The sequence below is a fragment of the Amblyomma americanum genome, chromosome 1 (genome assembly GCF_052857255.1).
Source record: "Amblyomma americanum isolate KBUSLIRL-KWMA chromosome 1, ASM5285725v1, whole genome shotgun sequence".
NCBI lineage: Eukaryota > Metazoa > Arthropoda > Arachnida > Ixodida > Ixodidae > Amblyomma > Amblyomma americanum.
This window is the reverse complement of record NC_135497.1, coordinates 372505099-372526980: the sequence shown is the minus strand read 5'-3', so window position 1 is coordinate 372526980 and position 21882 is coordinate 372505099. Positions and strand designations below refer to the sequence as shown.

Here is a 21882-nt window from a genome sequence, read left to right as displayed (position 1 = left end):
AATGGCAGTGCACGAGTGTGGTAGGAGACCCATGAGGAAGACTTAACAAGCTAGGGCATCTTTATCCCTTTCAGTCACAGTGTCTCCATATGGAGACGCGAGTTTCTTCGTCGTTTTTGTCATGAAAATCAAAACGCTTCATGCTGCAAAGTAGTGCGGCTAATATTCGAAACCTGCGAAAGCGATAGGTAGCGCCATCTTGTGTGTAGTGCAGGAACACTTTTCAAAAACATCGTTTCAAGATGGACGCTGCCACGTTTTATGGGATCTCCTGTGAGTTGCTGTTCAAAGTTCTTTTTTACTGCGATGTAAATAATTTATAAAGCATATAAACACCTGTTTCATGTGCAGAAAGAACTAGCTGAACGAAAAACAGTCAATGTTTTATTCCTAGGTCTTTTTATTCATAGTTTTGACACCGTTCAGAACCGTGTGTACAAACGGACACACCGTGACTTAACCTGTACTTGATTTTAGCACTGCCGCGGGAAGTTAGTTTGCTTGTGCCATTCGTGTTGTGTTCATTTTTGCTTGCATTCGTCTCTTCTCAGCTATCGAGAGGCATCGCAAGACTCGCCGCAAGGCCAGCATTTCTGCAGCACAGCAAATTTTTTTGGCTATTGCTGACGGAAACCTGACCGACGCTGACCTATCTGACGACGAGGCGAAGTGTCCGACGATGTGGTGGATGTGGTATGTATATTTCAAAAAACTATTTCATGATATTTAGAAAATCGGAGCCCTAGACGCTTTCGTTTTATTTTTTATCGTAGGACATTGACCTTGGATGCCCAAGCAATGCTTCCGCGTTAGTCGCCGCGGAGAGCAGTGACTCTGATGAAGATAACGATGCCGTTGTGAATCACCCAACAAAGCGCACAAAACTTGTAAACTGGGTGAAGGAAACCTTCGATCCAGGTGACATTTCATGGATCCCAGCCCCCAGGAAAAACGAGATGCCGGCTGAACCTCTTCAGTATTTCGTTAAATACCTCCCTGACAGCACATTTGAAAGACTTGCAGAGTGCTCAAACCTGTATTACTTAAGAACAACCGGCCCAGAGCTGGGCGCTACACCAGAAGAAATGAAGGTTTTTTTCGGCGTTATGATGTACATGGCCGCGCTAAAATTTCCTAGAATTAGAATGTACTGGCAGCAGCGGACCCGGATTGCCGTGGTTGCAGATGCAATGAATGTAAACAGATTTTTTAAGCTTCGGACTGCTGTTCACATTACCGATGCGAGCTCTCCAGCCCCCAACAGCACCGATAAATTCTGGAAAGTGCGACCACTGATTGATGTCGTGAGGGAGCGATGCCTGGAGCTTGACGTAACGGAACAGTCAAGCATCGATGAACAGATGATACCCTTCACTAGAAAACTGCCCGCAAAACAAGTAATTAAGTCGAAGCCAAACCCTGAGGGTGTTAAAGTTTTTGTTCGATGCAGTCCGGATGGAATCGCCCACGATTTCGAAATATACCAGGGCAAAGAATTGGTATTGACCACAGCTATGTGCATCTCGGTCTTGGTGGCTCTGTTGTAATGAGACTGTGTGAGAAATTGCCAAAGAGAAGAAACTTCAAGTGTTTCTTTGACAATTACTTCACATCTGTCAACCTGCATCGCGAACTACGAATGGTTGGCATACAAGCAACAGGAACGATCAGGGGAAACAGACTGATGGGTTGCAACCTGAAGAATGAGAAACAGCTTAAAAAAGAAGGAAGAGGAGCGATGGACATGAAAGTGACTGAAGAAGGTGATGTTGTTTTAGTTAGATGGCTTGACAATGGTGTCGTAAACATCGCTTCTACGCAAGTAGGATACGGTTCGGTTGGTGTCACGAGAGGATGGAGTGATGCATCAAAGGAGAGGGTAGAAATACTGTGCCCGCAAGCAATTCTGGAATACAACAGATTCATGGGAGGAGTGGACAAACTAGATTTGTAATGGCCCTCTACCCCACGAAAGCAAAAACCAGAAAATGGCCTGTCAGAGTAATGTGCCACTTCACATCACTGGCTTTGGCCAACTCCTGGCTGGAGTACGTGCGAGAGGCCAGCAGCCACGGACTTTCGAGAAGAAAGGCCCTCGACATGCTCGCCTTCCAGACTGATGTGGCTCTCAGCCTAGTGCAAGCCAACAAAAGTGCACCAAGGAAGAGAGGGCGGCCGAGTGCCGGCTCAGCTGAGGTACCACCACGTCCTACACACAACTCTCGTCCATTACCGCCAAATGCTGTGAGGTACGATGCAAAGGATCACTGGCCTCAGCAGGTCCAGTTGCCATTTCCACAGCGCTGCAAGTACGAGAAATTTTCTGCGAAAACCAGGGTCCGCTGCAGGAAATGTGACGTATTCTTGTGCATCGCAGCTGAGAAAGACTGTTTCTACCGATACCACAACCACTGAACTGGTCAGCGCACCTATTGCACCCTCTGAAATAAATACTGCTTGGTGTACACTGCCTCAGCGTAATTATTATTTTTTTATGAAGAAAAGCAGGATTGAGGCACGATGTCTCCATATGAGGACGCGGCCGCAATTGCGTAGTAATTGCTCTGGAGCGATTCAACGTTTTTTTTCACCTACAGACACTTCAAACTTCAAACCTGTGAGTATAGCATTTTTCTCCCGAAAACATCATAATTCGTGACTGAAAGGGTTAAGGAGAATTTGAGGACTATTCGGTAGGCCTGATGACCGCCAGCTCGCCGCCAAGAAACAGCTCGTGTCTCGACCACAATCTTCGACAGAAAGCTATGTGGACTACATTCAGGACATCTTGGCTCTTTGCCACAAGGTCGACGCTGCCATGAGTGAGACCGAAAAGTCGGGCCATGTGCTCAGAGGCATTGTACACGATGCTTTCAACTTGCTTGTTTGTAAAGACTGTGCCGCTATTGACTCCATCATTAAAGAGTGCCGTAGATTTGAGCAAGTGAAAGGCCGCCGCATTCTGCAATAGTTTTCTCGCCTTCCTAACACGGCCGCGATATTTTCCAGTGAGGACCAGCGATCGCCATCCCGCGCGGCCTCGGACGCCCCTGTTGTCACCGATTCAGTCACCCAGATTCTCCGACGTGAACTGGAGGCCCTCGCACCTGTCATATCCCCACCATCTGTCCCTGATACTACCCTGTTCGTTGTGTCGCTTAATCAGGCTGTCGTCAAGCAAGAACTGGCAAACCTTGATCTTTCCCCCCAGGTGTGTTCTATTGGCCGCTCACCTGTACACCAGCCTCCTTCCCCTGCTTTCCGCCCCACCTACTACTCCACGTCCCGTTACCGCAATCCGGCGGAATGGCGCACGGCTGACAGCCGACCCATCTGCTTTCTCTGCTCGCGCGTTGGACATATCTCTCGACATTGCCGCATTCCTTGGTCTTCGCCTCCGCCCGCTGGCTTCTCCGACTGCCGACCTAACACTCAGCGCCGTTTCTCGCCCCCCTCCCAGCCCGATCAGTCTGCTTTCTCCTTCCGGAATTCCCGCTCACCGTCGCCCCAAGGCCGTCGCTCACGCTCACCGCAGTTACCCCGTCTTTCGGCCACTGCCCCCCCCCCGTCCGCTCCACTCTGGAAAACTAGCTGCTGCAGCTTCCGGAGGTGATGCTGCATCAATGACCCCAACTAGAAATCCTCTACTGGCCGCCCGACCGAACTTACTGGACGTCACAGTCGACGATTTTCTTGTGGGCGCCCTCATTGACACCGGTACACATGTATCTGTGATGAGCTCTGCCCTTTGCCGTCGCCTCCGCAAAGTGCTCACGCCTGCAACGTCCCTAGTGCGTGTGGCGGATGGAGGCACACCTGCTGTGGACGGACTATGTACTGCTCGCATCACTGTTGCCGGCCACAGTACCCTGGTTCAGTTCCCCGTTTTGTCCGCATGCGCCCATGACCTCATTCTCAGCGTGGATTTCGTCTCTGACAATTCAGCTCTGATTTGACTGCTCGCAGCTCCCACAACTCCGTTCCGACCACATCGATCCCTCTCTGCGCCTGTTCAATGTAGACTATGCTCGCCTGCCCTCTCAAGCCGCCTTTTTTGTTCCACTGACACCCTTTCCCCCCTCCCGATGGCGACTACTTCGTTGTACCTAGTATCGATCTCCTGCTGACCCGCAACGTTGCTCTGCCGTATGCCATCGCCTCGGTTCAGGCGAACACACTGTCTCTCCCGTTCGTTCCTCAACTTCGGCTTCTCTCCTCAAGCGCGCAAGGTTTAATCGTCCGATGTCATTCAAATTGCTGCTAAAGATGACATTGTTCTTATTCAGTGATTTTACCCCCAGTTTTTGTGCTTTATCAATTTTATTTGTTAGTTTATGCCAGACATGTCAATGGATGACTGTATTGAAAGCGATGCCCTCAAGGAAAAGCTCAGTATTTTCCAACCATGTGCCTCTCTTTTTTACTTGAATTTACGAAGCATTCCAAACAAGATGACTTTGTTATCTTGATGAACTACAAGTAAATTTTGATGCGTTGTTGTTTTGTGAGACATGGCTAGGTAAAACTGATTTCGCGCCCCAAATTAGAAACTAGTCCTGCATATGATCGGATAGAAGTGGTAAAGGTGGTGGTATTGCTGTTTAACTGCGGCGCCTGTTCACAGGTGAGATAATTGATGACATTACTGACTCAGATTGTGATATTGAGTGGTTGGGTGACGCAAAAAAATTCATACTTGTGGTTGTGTACAGACCGCCAACTGGCTACAAGCGCCGTTTCTTGGCTAAGTTTGAGGTGGTTATGGAATACTGTAAATCCTATCAAAAACCATTCTTTACCATGGGTGATATTAACATTAATATAGTGTCTGAAGGCATTTATTCACACGACTTCAACAATCTTGTTGCATCGTACGGATCCGAAAACACTATACCAGGACCAACTCGAATCAACCCCAGTTTTTCTGCGTCCATTGACGTTTGTGTCACCAACCACAACACTTCAGAGTTCGTTTCTGGCACGCTCTCCTGTGACATCAGTGATCTCCTACCTCTTTTTTTCGCCACGCATCGCCTATCCCATGAGGCTCATAATGGCAATTGTTTCCAACATAGAAGTATCAATGAGGTATCAATGAATAATTTCAAAGCTTTAATCCAGCAAGCGGACTGGTATCCAGCATACCTAGAATATGAAGCAAACAGAGCATATGAAGCGTTCTTAAAAATATTCAGAAATTTCTATGATTCTGCGTTTCCCCTTGAGAAATCAAAAAACGTAACAAGATAATAAAGAAACCCTGTATTAGTAATGCTGTATACAAAAGAATAGTAGCTAAGAACAAAATGTTTCACAGATTTCTTGCCACTAAAGACAGAAACTTTTTTGCTGATTTCAAGAAAATCCGAAATAAATTAAATGCTGACATCAAATAGACTAAGTTAAAATATTATGAAGCCATGTTTACAAAAATAACGAGCAATCCTGCAAAATATGGAAACAAGTCAACGCCCTCACAAGAAAAGGCCTAAATTCCGACCCAGTGGAACAGATGTTGGTGAATAATTCTGTTCTCCGCGGGAAAGAGTTAGCGGATGAAATGAATAAGTACTTCATTAATACAGCATTGTGCCTTCAATCCCTAGCCAACAAAAAGAACACAGGTAGGCTCAAAAACAAACCCTATAGTCCTAACTGCCATCACATCTTCAGAAATTGACAAAATCATAAAGCAAATGATGCCAAATGCGGCGAGCGGTTATGATGACATCCAAGTCTCAACTGTCAAGTATGTGTCATCTGAATTAAGTCCTCTATTGTCACATTTAATAAACATATCTATATCAACAGGAACCTTTCCTGACCACCTTAAAATAGCTAAAGTGGTACCTATATACAAAGGAGGAACACATAATGATTTCGTTAATTATAGACCAATTTCAGTGTTACCGGTTTTCTCAAAGGTATACGAAAAGTCTCTAAATATTCGATTGACTATGTTCCTGCAAAAATATAATATAATCTCACCATTTCAATTCGGGTTCCAAAAAAACAAGACACCTGAAGAGGCCCTGCTCAATGTAAAATCATTAATTCTAAAGAATATTGAAGCAAGAATGTTTACTTTGGGAATTTTTCTTGATTTACGGAAGGCCTTTGATTCTGTCAACCACGAAATTTTGCTTCACAAACCTCACGGGCATGGAACTCGAGGCGTTGCATCAGACATTATTAAAAGCTATTTGTCATTAAGATACCTGTTCATAAACCTCAATGGAGAGCACTCTGAAAACTTAGAAATAAAACTAGGAGTACCTCAAGGTTCCATTCTAGGTCCCAATTTCTTTTTGTTGTATATAAATGATATCACAGATGTTAAATACACACCTGATATAACTGTCTTTGCTGGTGACACTAGTTTACTTTTTACAGGTAAACACGCAAATGACCTAGAAAATGGAGCTCATCTTTACCTGTCTCAGCTATCTATTTGGCTAGAGGACAATAGTCTGCAACTAAATACGCGTAAAACAAAGTTCATACTTTTTAAACCAGTCAACAAAGTTACTAAAGAAAGCCTCACACTTAATTTCAGAACGAAACACATTGAACAGGTTAATTTTCAGAAATTTCTAGGTGTCTGGTTCAGTGAAGATCTATCCTGGACTCCACATATTAATCACCTTCTAACTGATCTTTCCCATGCTGTGGGCTGTATGAGCGGTATAGCTCCACTTATTCCTCTCTGGCTGCAAAATACTTTTTATTATACGTTATTTTACTCACGGCTACTTTACGCAAAGCTGCGGTTGTGAGGAGACCATCGCTCATCTTCTCTGTGAGTGCCCTGCATTTGCCAGTTCAAGACACACTGTGTTGTGCCCTGGACCGCCTAGATCCTCACCCATGAACAGAGCAAAAGATCCTCGGTCCATGGCCACAGCAGTCGACTGCCCTCAAGGCATACAAGGCACTCTTTGCCTACTTGAGAGCGACTGGATTGAGTGACAAATTGTGACAGCGGTGTGCGTGTGTGTGTGTTATGCCTTTTTCCCCTTCTCTCTTCCTCCTTTTAGCCCCCTAATCCCTTTTCCTCAGTGCAGGGTAGCCAACCGGAACCCCTTTCTGGTTAACATCCCTGTCTTTCCCTCCTCCTCTTTATCTATCTATCTAGTGTGGGGCACTACGAATAAAGGAAATTACGACAGGCTTCTCGTACTGAAAAAGCGCCTTCTACGTCTATTTGAGAATTATAGAGGTAGAATACGTAACCTACCAACGCAGCCACTCTTCTTCAGACATGATATATTACCGGCCAACAAAGTGTATTACTCTAAACTGATGCAATTAGTCCATAAAAAAAAACTTCACATTAGATTTACAGATATATCGCCACACTATAGCTTTCGAACCCATACATATAAAACAAGAAAAGTGAGAACAAATTATAGAAGACAGGATTTTGATTATCAAGCAACAAAGTTATTTAACCATCGCGAGTCCTACATTGATATTACGCTACCATATAAGCCCTTCAAATTACAGCACGAAGCATTCCTGAAGATCACTGATGATATCTTATTTACATAGCTGCACTCAAATGCCCATGCAAATCACCACTGTTGCGAAAAAGTTTTTTTTTCTATGTTTCTGTCAACATGTTATCCAGCGGTTTGTTTTTCTCGCCAGTGTGTTGTCACGGATCCTCTGATGTGCTTTCGAACGTTGCGTTAATCGACAGCCAGCATTTTATGTTCATATGTACTTTATATGTGTACACCGTTTCATCAGTAGAAATCCCTGCAAATGTATTGAAGTTTTGCCTGCTCTGAACTAAAGATGGGAGTCGAAGCCTTGTCAGGCTCCATGCCTTTTGCCTCGCCTTCCACTTTCAACTGAAAGGAAATAAAATGGTTTGAATCTGAATCTGAAAAGTTCTTTCATGCGTCAATTGCGTTGCGAAAATCTCCCCTCTCGCACTGTGCCAAGTCGCTGTATTCAACGCCGCCCCTTCTCAAGATCACGCACGCATCCTCAGCCTACCTTTTTTTCTACAGACCATGATGCCCTCCGACCTGCCTCTCGCCCAAACTGCACAACTTCGAGCCCTTCTCGAATCGTTTTCGGATGTTTTCGATCTGAATAACGTCCCGGTGGTCCAAGCTCTCTCTGTGAAGCACCTCATCGACCTTGGGGATGCCTCTCCTATCCGCCATCGACCATACCGAGTCTCCCACGCTTTGCGTCAGGTCATTAACGCCGAGGTTACGAAGATGCTTGATAAGAACATTATCGAACCCTTCTACAGCCCCTGGGCCTTGCCAATAGTCCTTGTGAAGAAAAAGAATGGCTCATAGCGTTTTTGTGTTCATTATCGCCACCTGAACAAGATAATCATGAAGGAAGTGTGCCCCCTCCCGCGAATCGACGACGCCTTTAATTGCTTATACGGTGCCAAATTCTTCTCCTCCATAGACCTTCGCTCGGGCTATAGGCAGATGGCAGTGGATGACTAGGACCGTGAGAAGCGGCATTTGTGACACCTGATGGGCTGTATCAGTTGCCTTTTGGCTTAGGCAACGCTCCGGCCACCTTCGAGCGTATGATGGACGCCCTTCTGCACGGATTAAAATGGTCCACGTGCCTCTGCTATCCCGACGACGTCATTGTCTTCTCCCCAGCCTTTCCTGTCACCTCGCTGACCTTTACAAGATTCTTTCCCTGTTCCATCATGCCGGCCTGCAGGTCAACTCCTCCAAATGCCGTTTTGCGTGTCGCCAGATCACAATCTTCGGTAATGTCGTCGATGCCACGGGTGTTCACCCTGACCCAGCTAAGATCCGAGCCGTGAAAGACTTCCTGGTGCCGCGTTCCTGCAACGATGTACGTAGCATCTTGGTGCTGTGCTCCAACTTCCGCCGTTTCGTGCCCGGATTTGCTGACATCGCCCTCCCCTTCACTGATCTGCTAAAAAAGGATATGACTTTCACCTGGGGAGCCCTAAAAAGAAACACCTTTGCCGCTCTAATCTCGAAGCTCACCACCTCGCTCGTCTTGGCACACTTTGATGTGGCCGCTCCCACTGAAGTCCGAACTGACGACAGCGGTCACGGAATCGGCGGTGTCCTTTCTCAGCGGCAATCTGGGTCTGACCGTGTCATTGCCTACGCCAGCCGCCTCCTCTCTACATCAGAGCGCAATTACTCTATCATGGAACGCGAGTGCTTGGCCTTTGTGTGGTCCGTTGGAAAATTTCGCCCGCATTTGTACGGCCGCTTTTTACAGTTGTCACCGACCACCATGCGCTCTGCTGGCTCTCCTCACTGAAAGATCCTACTGGCCGGCTAGGTCGCTGGGCTTTGCGCTACAAGACTACGACTACACCGTAGTCTATAAGTCCGGTCGGCTACTCACCGATGCTGATTGCCTCTTCCTGTTCTCGCGCTCTGCTATTCCTTACTTTGGCGATGAGCAGCAACAGGATATCGAGCTCCGCTCTATTATTTACCGCCACAACTCCTCCCCATCTGACCCTGCTTTGCGACGGTTTGTGCTGCATCATGACACTCTATACCACAAAAGCCTGAAACCTGCCGGCCTCGACCTCCTGCTCGTTGTGCCGAAGCACCTGCGAACCGATGTCCTCCAAGAGCTTTATGACCTCCCCACTGCTGGACATCTAGGTATCTCGCGTACTTGCGCCCGCGTCCGTCGTCGCTTCTTTTGGCCCCACCTCTATCATTATGTACGCCGGTATGTTCGTGCCCGCGACCAGTGGCAGCGCCGGAAACGTCCTGCAACTCTCTCAGCGGGTATGCTCCAACCTGTTCATGTGCCCACTGAACTTTTCTGTCATGTTGGCTTAGATCTTTTGGGTCCGTTTTCTGAGTCCACCTCCGAAAACAAATGGATTGCCGTTGCCACCGATTATGCCGCTCGCGACGCAGTCACGCAGGCCCTCCCAACCAGTACTGCTACTGACGTTGCCGACTTTGTCCTGTACGAACTCATCGCCAACTTCTCAGCGACCGCGGCCGTTATTTTCTCTCTAAAATTGTCGGCGACATTCTCAATTCCTTCTCGACTAAACATAAGCTGACCACCGCCTATCATCCCCAAACCAACGACCTCACAGAGCGCCTGAACCGCACCCTCACGGATATGCTCGCAATATACGTTTCTCCGGACCATCGGGACAGGGAAATTGCCCTTCCATACGTGACTTTCGCCTAAAATTCATCCCGTCATGACACTGCCGGTTACTTACCGTTCTATCTTTTGTACGGCCGTAACCCCCGATTACCATTGGACACGTTGCTTCCGACATCTTCACCGCCTTCTGAATATTCACACAACGCAATTGCCCGGGCCGACCACGGCCGCCAGCTGGCTAGATACCGACTACTAGCATCGCAGGCCTCACAGCAGGACTACTACGACCGCCGCCATCGCATGGTAACTTTCTCCTCTGGAGCCCTCGTCTTGCTTTGGTCGCCATCACGCCGCGTCGGGCTTTGCGAAAAACTTCTGTCCCGGTATGTTGGCCCATACCGTGTGCTCCGCCAGGTCACCGCTGTCACCTACGAGATCACCCCGGCCTTCCCGGAGACCACCTTCCCTGCACCTCAGCGTGACGTTATTCACGTCTCTCGCCTCAAGCACTACCTCTCGCCATCCGTTGCCACGCATTAATATACACCGAGACGGTGTTTTTGCGACCGGTGGCCGTGCAACGGATATTCTTGGTGAAGACTAGGTGAACGAAGTGTCTCGGAGGTGCGCGTGTTCCGGGCTTGGGTGCTCTGTGCTTTGCTCTGTACGGGCCCTGTGCTCTTGACATGTCTGCTGTGCCCGGGGAATTCTTGCGTCGTTCTCGTTTTGGGCCACATAACAATATTTTTTGTGCCCACAGCTTTGTCTTAGTCGCAGCATTAAGCATAGCTGTCTTCTAGCCAAGTCAGAGATAATGATAGATTAAAATTTTGGGGAAGTCCAGCAACACTGTTTATTTGAAATATTGGGAATATAAGGGTTGGCACAATTCTGTGGCAGAAGGTGACAATAAGAGTCACTTCTGGCCTCTGGTCAGTGCTATTCAAAGACAAAGATCTATGCATCACATGGAAGCAAGAGTGTTACCGCCATATAAACACAATGGCACAGAAAGAGTTAGCTAACAGATAATGGTTCACTGCTACTTATTGGTTTATAAGTTTATAGAGGTTTAACGTCCCAAAGCGACACAGGCGATGAGGGACGCCGCAGTGAAGGTCTCCGGAAATTTCGACCACCTGGGGTTCTTTAATGTGCACTGAGATCTCACAGTACACTGGCCTCTAGAATTTCGCCTCCATCGAAATTCGACCACCGCGGCCAGGATCGAACCCGCGTCTTTCGGGCCAGCACCCGAGCGCCGTAACCACTCAGCCACCGCGGGGGCTGCAAAGGTTCACTGCTACAGGTAAAATGTAGATAGCAAAGGTAACAAGGACCACCATATTATAACACAAGTGGACAGAAAATATATAAGTGCCAAATTCATGGACATTGCTTGGCCAACTAACTACACATGACTAAAATGCTAAAAAAGACATGTATAATATATAAATCATATACCAGACTGCTTTGGTGTGTGCTGGTGTACATACCCTAGTGTGTTAGTCTGCTTTGATGTGCATGCCAGGGTGGGTTGGTGTGTTGTAGTGTGCAGGCACACTATACTAAAGTGCACATCAGAGCGCTGATGTGTGGTAATTTGCACATCAGAGAAATGGTGTGTTCTTGAGCATGTAACACTGCCCAAAGAAGCAAATTTATTCGCTTTGTTTGAATCATGAGCAGCTCAGCATAATTATAAAATAAATACGTAAACACTTACTTCCCACCACAAAATACTAATTGCATTATATCAAAATAATTATATGTCCAATATTCCGGCGGTTTACACAGTCTATGCAGGAAATCTGACGATTGAAAATAACGCGTCAATGCATCTTCGAGTGCCTTTGAGGGGCTGATTGTAGTCACTCGAAGACACTGAGGCGCGAAGCTCCTTAGTCTAACTGCAATTTTGTAACAGTTCGCACTAATTATTTGCCGTGACACGCGCAACGCTATTGGCCACGCGCCAACGCCTAACGCGCTTCCCAACGCCGTTAAAATCTAGCGCGCTGGCTCTCAAGTCACCTGGCAGGACGCAGCAACTCCTGCCTCTCTGACATCAGGGCATCCCGGCATGATATCCGGCTAGGGCTTACGCCGCGCCATGACATGGTCCGTGCTGCTGTTGTGCGGGTGCTGTTTCTTTGATTTCAAAATTGTTGCTTCAAACTTGCGTTTAGGTTTCCTGCTTATCGTATCTTGCGCCGCGTGTCAGCAATGCATGCAGCCGTTCGCGTACTTTGTCAAAAAGTGACCACGCCGGGAAGCATGGAGCCGTTTCCTCTTTACAATACGTTAGACTTGAACCGTGAAAGCCACTGCAGCTTTTTCGTGCCGCGAAGCGAGAGAAGAAAGCGGTTACTGCAAGACGTCGAGTCTTCGCTTCCAGGTGAAACCCATAGTGTAGCGCAGGAATGCGCGCAATTTGTGACCGCGAAGATAAACGAGCGAGCACAAAGGCGAGTCTGGTAGGGTTTCGTGAGATGTACTCATCTCACGAAACTCTACCCACCTGACGAAACCCTACCGCTCTGTCCTGTTCGTTTCCCTTCGGCATTGACGTGGTTCACTGGTTGTTTCCGCTGCAGCAAAACGCCTTCCATATCGAATCATAAAAGTGCTGGTCTGTCAGCGTTCGCAATCTATGCGTTGCGACGCGAACGGCGTGGTGCGTGCATAAATGCGCTTGCTAAATTTCAGGTATACGTAGGAGACCTTAATTAATGTAAATGTGGCAATTTAATGTCGCCCTGCAAGGCGCTGGCCCAGCGAACCGTGTGACTATGTTTTGGGCTTTCGTTAAGGTGATTGCCTGACTTCCTGTTCATTATTCGACGTGCAACTTGATTGTGCGCTGCCTGCACGCGTGTTTTTTGACGCCACTATCGGCCCGTTGCGGACTGTCGATAACGTGCGCCGCTCGGTCTGTTTAGCGTTGTATTATTCGCTAGACGTATGTGCGTCTTTATTGCGATTTTATGTGGCGTCTTAAGGATATAACACACCTCTACGAGCCGATTACACCAGCTGTCAAGTTCAGTGTGCGAGGGGGATGACGCGTCAAGGCATGCAAGCGACTGCGTGAATTGAACGACGCGTCGCATGCAGCGATACTCCAGCAAGGAAGCTGCTTGACCACCAGTGTAAATCCCGTTTCACATGCTGCGAATTTTGCCGCACCGACACTGCGAATTCGGTGCCGCCGCTGACGCCGCAATGCGATTGCCGCTTTTCACATCCCGGGTTCGAACCCGACCGCGGCGGCTGCGTTTTTATGGAGGAAAAACGCTAAGGCGCCCGTGTGCTGTGCGATGTCAGTGCACGTTAAAGATCCCCAGGTGGTCGAAATTATTCCGGAGCCCTCCACTACGGCACCTCTTCTTCCTTTCTTCTTTCACTCTCTCCTTTATCCCTTCCCATACGGCGCGGTTCAGGTGTCCAACGATATATGAGACAGATACTGCGCGATTTCCTTTCCCCCTAAACCAATTATTATTATTATTATTATTTCACATGCAATGCAGCACCTGCGAATTCGTTCGGTTTGGACAACAGGGTTACTAGATGTCTGCTTATCCGACCTGTGAGCAAATGCGGCAGTAATGCAACATGGAATATGTTTATGTTCTTCTAGTCATGCGCACTTTTAGATACAAGAGAACATTTCGTATCTTTTTATCAAAGTAAACAGTTCCGAATTATTCTAAAAGTACACGATGGCCAAAGCTAAGCCTGGCCAAAGCTGGCCAAAGCCAAACCTGACAGTGAGCCAAGCAGTGGATGCTCCCTGTTGGTCAGTCGCAGACAGATGGACACACCGACGCTGCGAATGAATTCTAACCAGACGGAAACAGTTCGCAAGCCGTCTGCGGCAAAAGCGGCGGCCCCCTCTCCAGCCGCAGAACGAACGAATTTGCAGTGCCCAACGGGGAAATTCGCAGCATGTGAAACGGGCCTAACATTGGTAACGTTGCCTGCAGCTGTAAAGTTCTTTTAGTTGCGAGCGGCCGTGAATAAAAGTCACTGCTAAAGGTTGACGAAGAAGTAGCCCGAGAAAGGAGCGCTTTGTAGCCCTTTCAAATTAAATGGTAATGAATAACCTAAGTAGTGCAGAGCTTATAAAAACAAGTGTGAGCAAGTGGCGTTATGTATTTAAAGTTTGGCTGTTAAACATTTTTTTTGTGGTTGTGTGAAATGCTACCAATACAAATAATTACCACGAAGTGCCAGGCATTGCGGATGCAAGTATACACAGCTGGAAATTATGATGGTATGCAGGTTAAGTGCCTGCGGTTCAGTATGAAGAGGTCTGAAATGAGCTTCATCAAAGAGGATGTCTGACTGTCCAGATTTGGGGCTGTTCTTGACTGTGCCCGTTCAGCATACATTGCAGAGCACAAGTATGTATTGAGTTTTCTAAAATCTGTTTTTTCACCTCTGTGTTGAGATCGGTGTGTTGCAATGTCTGCTTCAAACCAGAATGCTGACGGCATGTATGGGCATTCCCGTATTCAAAATAACATGTGTGTCTCTTCTCAATAGGTCAACATCAGATAGTGCCACTTTCATGTTCGTTATGAAGGAGTGCTTAAATTCAGAGGGGTCTCGGCTATCCTCAGAATCCCTACCAGTACTAGCGAGGAATTTGAACCCCCGGTACTAGAATGTAGGGAGTGCATGAATCCGAAGCAAGCAATCATTTTTCTTTTTTTTGTTAGTACTGGTCGGAACGTTTCTTCTGTCATTTCTAAAATTTCTCTGTGCTTTTTAGCGAGAATCATGAACACGCTTTCTTAAAGCTGAGATGGAGAAAAAATGCAACGTTGACAGCACAACTGAATAGGTGGAAGAAAAAGGGAAAACCCGCACCCTCGCACCACGAGTGAGTCCAGAGCTGGCCGCTTAGCTCCAAGTCTGCACACCAACGAGCACACCGGCATAGCCTCAGCATAGGCACTTTTTCTCTCTCTCTCTCTCTCTATTTCTCTCGCCAGCTGTTCTCGAGTAACTAGAGACCCCCTTCAATGCAGCCAGGGTTTAAAAAATAGGAATATGAAATAATGGGCTACAGGGCTGCATTTAAAAAAAAATTTTGCAGCATGAGGACAACGCTTTTATCCTTTTTTCTCTAGTGTCCATCTCACATGGCACTCCTCAGGCAACTATATCAGAAGGGTAACCATGTCATCCTTCTGCTGGAATGCCTGTTTCACAAGGCACTCCTCAGAGACTGCTCCAGCAAAGGCGGCTTATTTCACTTGGTCAAAAAAATATTAACGGTGTTATATAGCGCAGCTATGAATGCGCCTCAAAAATTAAACCTTAATTGAACTTTTAGTCTTCCTCCTACTCCCTCTGCTGACAGCTTCTCTTGTAAGCTTCTCGTCTGCGGCCTCTCACTGTAGTTGCAATATTTTTACTGCCTCAAGATCTTAGTGCAAAATAATCACCGTCTAGTGCAAACTACTTCAGAATCAGTTCAATTATAGCCTGAGCACATAAAAGCTAAAAGTGCTAAATGAAAAAAAGGTGAATGTTCACCATAACACGTCCTTGGTGAGTTTTGGCGTTTGTTTTGCCATTTCACTTGCTTGGTGATGACACTGTGCAAGTTCAGTGAATATACTTGCTAAAATACACCGATAGAAAATTAGGAGCTTGTAGTGATCTGTTACACTCAGCCTTTTGGCATGCTACCTGATATCGTAGTTAAACAAAGTTTGAAAGAAACATATCAGACTTTGATGCATGCTGCATTTTCAACTGTTTACATAATTAGTTCGCCAAAATATAGGGCTTATATTACACATACTTAGAAATAGAAAATACTAAAAAAGGAAAGCAAACCGAAAATAGATACGCATAACGTGACCCCTTTTTCAGGCTCCTAGCAGCAATGGGTGTAGTGAAAAACGGCGTAGTAGTAAAAAGCTCAACTTGGCTTGCAAAATGCACGCCTTTTTGGAAACATCAGGTAACAGGGGTACTTGCGCCACGCTTTACTGTCTAGTCTTGCTTGGCTCTGCATCTTGACGTGACTAAGCACACCTTGTATTGTTCTGAAGGCCACATCATTAATTTACTTCCCCGTGTATTGAACTGTGCTGTCAGAGAAGGGATAAAGGAGAGACTGAAAGAAGAAAGGAAGAGATGTGTTCTAGTGAAGGGCTCCAGAATAATTTCGACCACATGGGGATTTTTAATGTGTGCTGACATCGCACAGCACACGGGCGCCTTTGCTTTTCGCCTCCATTGAAACGCAGCCGCCAAGGTGGGGTTCGAACCTATATACTCCGGCTCAGTAGACGAGCGCCTTAACCATTGAGCCACCGCGGCGTTTTTTGTTCTAAATTGGTTTTTGAGGTCATGTCATGTCTCGCTTTGAGCACTCATTTTTGTTTTGTTGCCATATGCCTTTGAATGGGAGCTCAGTGCTACTGCTGTCTCATTTCATTTGTACTTTGTTCTTGGGCTGCCTATACCTCAGAAGGTATTTGTTTTTCTATTTTGCTATATAATCGCTTGATGCAAGTTAGGCTTTTGTGATGACCAGTTTATCACGTTTGATTCTTATTGTGTTATTGATATTTCAGTTATTTATATTTTGGCCAAGTTTATAGTCTGCCGCATTGCGAAAGCTGTTCTTCCTTAGAAGATGCTTACGTTTAACCTCTCAAAATACCAAGCTTTTTTGCCTACACTACACTTGTAAGACTGAAAATCACTAAAGTCACTCGGCTTCAGAGAATGCAATGAAAAGCTGTAAGGTTCATTCATAACAAATGCAAACCCTGTGACTCCCCTACCAATATTACCGCTTCATCTGGCCTTCCATCACTATCACGCAGGGCAAAAGATTCTCGTTTGAAGTTTTTATACCCATTTATTACACAAAAGCTATAGTGTAAATATATCTAAATATGCATCCTTCTGACAATCACTGCAATCCCTGCACAAACATGCGCATAAGCTTACTGAAAAATCATCTGAAGCCAACATTCTAAAGCATTCCTTCTTTCCTTTACCCATCAGCGAATGGAATTAACTCAATCCATTGGTTACTAGTGTGTACTGACTATCGCTACCTCCCTTCACCTCAAGATTTGAATCCAACAAAAATCAGTAAAGTGCACATATTCCTAAATTCTACCAGATGACTGTGCAGCAATTACTTGTTGCCATTCCTTGATATGCCATTTTACGGATGGTTGCGCGGACCATTGTGACCCATTACCTTCTTCTGGCATGCTTATAAGCAAGAATGACTGCTGCTCTACTTGTTTTTTCTGCTCTTCGGAATTTCTAAGGTAGTCTTTGGAAACCTGCCTACTATTAGTTATATAACATTTATTTTCAAGGTTCCCATTCTGTTGATCCGCAGGCAGCAATTTCTCTTTATTGTTTTGAACTTTGTATTGTGCCGAGTGCCATGCCCCTACGGTCTCGTATTGTGACTAGCAGTATTTTAAATAAATAAATCAATTATGCTTTCTCTTATGACAAAACCCCAAAGCAGGTGCATGTTTCATTAGGTAGCAGTTTCTGTGTGGACACTGTAAAACAAGGCCTTCTAGAAAACTTTGTTCTCTTCTCTTTGCTGTCTTGCGAATGCTTTTGTTACAAAGGTGTAACATGCTTTGTCTTTGCAGGTTTATATTGGTGGTGGTATGCTGGTATATAAATCGGTGCTCGAGCTCTTCAATTATTTTACCAGCGGGCCTGGGAAATATGCCCGTGCACTGCTCTGCAGTTGTTTACGCCTGAGGAGCTGCATGGCATCTCTCTCTTCGGGCAGCAGAACGCATGGACACACTCTAAAAGCGGGGCTCTGGACCAAGAGAAGTTGTAGGCAGTACCCAGTGTTTTTTTCAGACATATCTTTATGTAGGCTGTCATCTAAACTATTTTTTACAAATCCAAACTGCTCATTCAGAATTTAAAACTCCTTTTGCTGTGAGGTAAAATAAAATTCAATATCTTAGGTTGAAAGCACTTGAGCTTCTTTTGCAAACAAAACAGGAATGCAAACTAGAGGTGTAGGGATAGTACTTTTTCAATTGAAGATGAGTAGTGTAACTGGCCTGAGTTCTATACGAATATAATAATTGTGCCAATATTTGCTACTTTTACAAATAATCGTACAAAACGGAAGAATAGTGTTAAACATTGTTGTGATAGTGGCGGGGCTGCAGTACGAGGCTAACTTGCGGAGTTAAAGCTATAGCTGTTAAATTACGCAACACTGATCTACACTAAGAGGCCGAAACATGAATTCATCATGTTAACTCTGCGAACGTAAAGTTATGCACGTACAGAAATTAATTTCTTATTGATAACCATAGAGAATAAACTAGAGCCACAGCTAAGAGCATGAGAGGGGCGAAAACATATATGAGCCATGGCTTCCACGGCTGCTAAACCTGCCGAAGTCTTGCTGCGTTGTATTGTGCTAGAGGGCATATATGGGAATTACTAATGCTGCCGCACGAATGACCATATAGTGGCACTAGACCCTGCAACGCACAGATATCACCGCAGGTAGTACGCAGCATCAGTGTGGGCCCTGTTCTTTGAAAGAACAGTCATCAAAGAAAAATACCATGTCAAGCCTTATTTGAACATTATGCCAATTGTTCGTTAAGTGTTCAATAGTTCGTAACCAATTCGATTCGGTTCGAATGATTTCCAAAATACACTTTTTGACTCGTTCGAGATTTTCTCATAGGTACACCGCAATGGCTCAGTGGATGTGGTGCTCGGCTGCTGACCCGAAAGACGCAGGTTCGATCCTGGCTGTGGCGGTTTAATTTTGATGCAGCCAAAATTCTAGAGGCCCGCGTACTCTGCGATGTCAGTGCATGTTAAAGAACCCCAGGTGGTCGAAATTTGCGGATCCCTTCACTGCAGCGTCCCTCATAGCCTGACTCCCTTTGGGACATTAAACCCTATAAACCACACCAAATCAAACCGATTTTCTAATATTCGCGCACACCTAACACAAAGCATATAGCAAGACCTCACCAAATGGTATGTGGCCACCGTAGTGGCTGAATGGTTACGGCGCTCGGTTGCTGGCCCGAAGACGTTGGTTCGGTTCTGGCCGCAGCGGTTGAATTTCGATGTAAGCGAAATTTTAAAAGCCTGTGCACATGTGCTGTGCGATGTCACAGCACATCAAATAACTCCAGATGGTCTAAATTTCTGGATTCCTTTACTGCGTCGTCTCTCAAAGCCAGTCTCGCTTTGGGACGTTAAACCCCCATAATCCATAATTCAAATGGCATGTAAAAAAGAAAAGAACGAGAAAAAATTAGACATGTCACGCATGTTGAATTAAATCAGCTGCTGAATGCCTTGAAATAGCAGATTGCATGCACGCATACAAAATTACTGCTCCCACTATTGTGACACATCAATTAAGACTGCCTGAAGTAACTTATTTATATCTACCATTATTAACAATAGCTTCATATTTCACAGTTGAGAAGGATATGGCTGGATTAATTATATCATTGCCTAAACTTTTATGGAACAAATGAGTGTTACTGCATTTACAATAAGGAAGGGATGAGTCGATTTGGCAAAAGCATATATGAATGTTGCAGAAACATCAGAGTGATAGCACACGTCAAGTGCTTTGGCACAAAAATTTTTTACATGTTCAACATCTGTTTGCTAAGTTTGTTTTCGGGCTTTACATGCAGGAACTTTCCGGATGCCAGTGCCGGCCACATCAAGAATAGCCTAGCGAGCTACATGCCTCGCCTCAACAATGGGCCGGCCGCAGCAACGCAAGAGCAGGCCATGTGAAAAATAGCCTCGTATGCTACCTGGCACGCCTTATTACATGGAACCCCGTTCATACGTTTTTCACCGGACCGAGAAAAAAAACGTAGCAGCCGAGAAAATGCAGCAGTGAGGAACATAACAACGGGGTTTTACTGTAATCGGCCGCCAGCAACATTCACCTGCTGCACTCTATAACTGTTAATTTTTTTAAATTTTAACTTTTGTTTCGGCTCTTGTCAGGCACCTGTGATTTTTTGCGAATAAAACAAATTTTAGCATTATTTTCCTGTACATCTTGAAGTACATGCAGGTACGTGTGGCACAAACTGCATTTGCAAATATGTCCTTCCAGCAGGATTGATTGCCTCTCTGTATATGTGCGTCAACAAAATGACTATAACTTTTCAACTCAACAACGGTTGAACAGGGGACCAACAAGGTTATTTTTCTGTGTGCATCAACAAAATGACATCTGAACTCAATAGATTACAACAGATGGTCAGCAAAATGGTGTGCCACTATGCAAGAATTTGGCAACAATAAGGTGCATGGAAATTTTGTTGCCATGTTATTGACTGTGTTGACGGAAGTCCACGAAACGATCACTAAAACAACACACCGATTTTTGTAAGGGTAGTGCTGGTAGTAATGGCACTGGGAAATATAGCATGTCCGTTGTGAAAGTGTGCGTAAGCATTGCAGTCTTCACTTTCTGGATAATATATTTATTCCTTCTGTTGTCATGTGGCGCAATTGCCAATTGCGGCTAGCACAGCCAGCTGGCATTGGGGCAACCATAGGAGCTGATCTGAAGGGTACCACGCGCTGGGAGAGAGCACCAGTTAATATGATGGGGCTAATTTTGAGCTTGGGAGGTTAAAATTAGACTATAAACTGGATGACCAGTCTGGAGAGAGAAAATTATGCTCCAAGTTGGGCTAGCTGGAGGCAGTCTACTGCGAAAAAATTTGTACAAGACATACACTTGTGCAACACCAGTGCACGGAATTAAAAAAAAGAAAATGATAGGCGTTTTTTTTCATGAACAGTTTGAATCTGCTTCGTGCTTGAAGCTTCTATCTGCAAGATTTCAAAACGCAGCTCTAAGGGAACTGCACCGGAGCATTCATTTATTCAGCCAGGCACTTTGAAGGGCAGGAGTTGTAGATGCATATAGTTGTCGCATGCATTGGCTGCAGGCAAATGATAGCAGTGAACAGCAAGAAGAAATTAACTTGTGAATAACGGTTCTGCCGTTATATGGGAGTGAAAGCTTGATTTTCTAAAGACCACTGTACTGTCCAATGTTACAAGTAACTCGAGTGCCTTATGATAATCAGCCTGAGAACGCCCACTGGAGGGCTAATTAAGCCTTCTCCTATATCTCTCCAATTACCCTGTTCCGTGCCAGCAATGGCCACCTTATCCCTGGAAATTTTTATTCTCGTCAACAAAACCTTATTCGTTCTGCGCCATGCAAGAAAGTGGCGTGTAACGTACATCATCATCATCATCATCATCATTATTATTATCATCATCAGCCTTACTACACCCACTGCAGGGAAAAAGCCTCTCCCACGTCTCTCCAATTAACCCTGTCCTTTGCCAGCGCCATCCACCCTTTGCCTGCATACTCCTTCATCTCATCCGCCAACCTAACCTTCTGCCTCCCCCTGCTGCGCTTACTTTCTCTTGGAATCCACTCGTATATGCCACCATGAAAAATTCAGTGTAACCCCCTAATCCCTCTTCCCCAGTGCAGGGTAGCCAACCGGAACCCCTTTCTGGTTAACATCCCTGTCTTTCTCTCCTCCTCTTTATCTATCTATCTATCTATCTATCTATCTATCTATCTATCTATCTATCTATCTATCTATCTATCTATCTATCTATCTATCTATCTATCTATCTATCTATCTATCTATCTATCTATCTATCTATCTATCTATCTATCTATCTATCTATCTATCT

At 45.6% G+C, this 21882-nt stretch overlaps 1 long non-coding RNA gene across 1 annotated transcript; it reads left to right on the top strand.

Annotated features, from left to right (window-relative positions):
• The first annotated feature begins 242 nt into the window (after positions 1 to 242).
• LOC144101196 (uncharacterized) lies at positions 243 to 20149 on the top strand. Its single transcript, XR_013307955.1, has 3 exons — positions 243 to 273; positions 552 to 693; positions 19827 to 20149. It is a non-coding gene; the product is annotated as an uncharacterized LOC144101196 (long non-coding RNA).
• The last annotated feature ends 1733 nt before the right edge of the window (positions 20150 to 21882 follow it).